Source organism: Orycteropus afer, unplaced genomic scaffold (genome assembly GCF_000298275.1).
Source record: "Orycteropus afer afer isolate SDZICR_OR568_19922 unplaced genomic scaffold, OryAfe1.0 scaffold00271, whole genome shotgun sequence".
Taxonomy (NCBI): domain Eukaryota; kingdom Metazoa; phylum Chordata; class Mammalia; order Tubulidentata; family Orycteropodidae; genus Orycteropus; species Orycteropus afer.
The window spans coordinates 1,454,924-1,455,973 of record NW_006921858.1 but is presented as its reverse complement, the minus strand read 5'-3'; positions in this window follow the sequence as shown (position 1 = coordinate 1,455,973).

Sequence of the window (1,050 nt, the reverse complement as noted above, 5' to 3'; positions counted from 1 at the left end):
ATTCACTTACCACTACCTGATCACTTTGCTTGTGTACCTCTTCACGCTTAATGTTTATTATCACTGATAATGCAGAATGGTATATGTAATATACTTACCTTTGTTGTCTATAACTCTTGTGCACCTCACTGTGTTTTCCTTTTCCTTAGTGATATTATGTTGGTCATCCACTTTTTATATATTACCTAGCCCTTCTCCCAAATTAATATGTGTCTCTCATCTAGTTAGTGATTTTCCCTCTCCAACCCCTCCATACCCTAGTTACCATGAAAGAATGTTTCTTTGCATGTGTAAACCTTTCTTTGACTTTTTATAATAATGGACTAATAACAGTGGACTAATACAGTTTTTGTCCTTTTGTGATTGAGTTATTTCACTCAGCATAATGTCTTCCAGGTTCATCTATGTTATGAGATGTTTTACAGATTCTTCCTTATTCTTCAATGTTGCATACTATCCCACTGTGTGTATGTACCACAATTTGTTTATCCATTCATCCACTGATGGTCATTTAGGTTGTTTCCATCTCTGCTCTCCTGAGTAGTGCTGCAATGAACATGGGTTTTTGTCCCAGCTCTCACTTCTTTAGGTGACCAGTCCCTCATAATGGGATTGCACAATCAAATGATATTTCTATTTCCAACTTTTTAATGAAATGTCATATCATTTTCCACAGTGGTTGCACCATTTTACAGTCCTACCACCAGTATGACTTCCACTCTCTCCATACCCTTGTTAGCATTTGTTGTTTTCTCTCTTGTTAAACTTAGCTATTATTTCTGGGGTGAGATTATATCTCATTGTTGTTTTGATTTGCCTTTCTCTAATGGCTAATGATTGCAAGCAATTCTTCATGTGTTTGTTGGCCACCTGAAATCTTTTTTTGGTGAAGTGTCTGTAGATGTCTTCTGCCCAGTTTTTAATTGGATTCTTTATCTTTTTGTTGTTGAATTATTGACATTTCCTATGTTGTTGTTGTTGTTGTTATGTGTTGTCGAGTCAGCCCCGACTCATAGCGACCCCTCCTTGGGTTTCCGAGGCAGTATCACT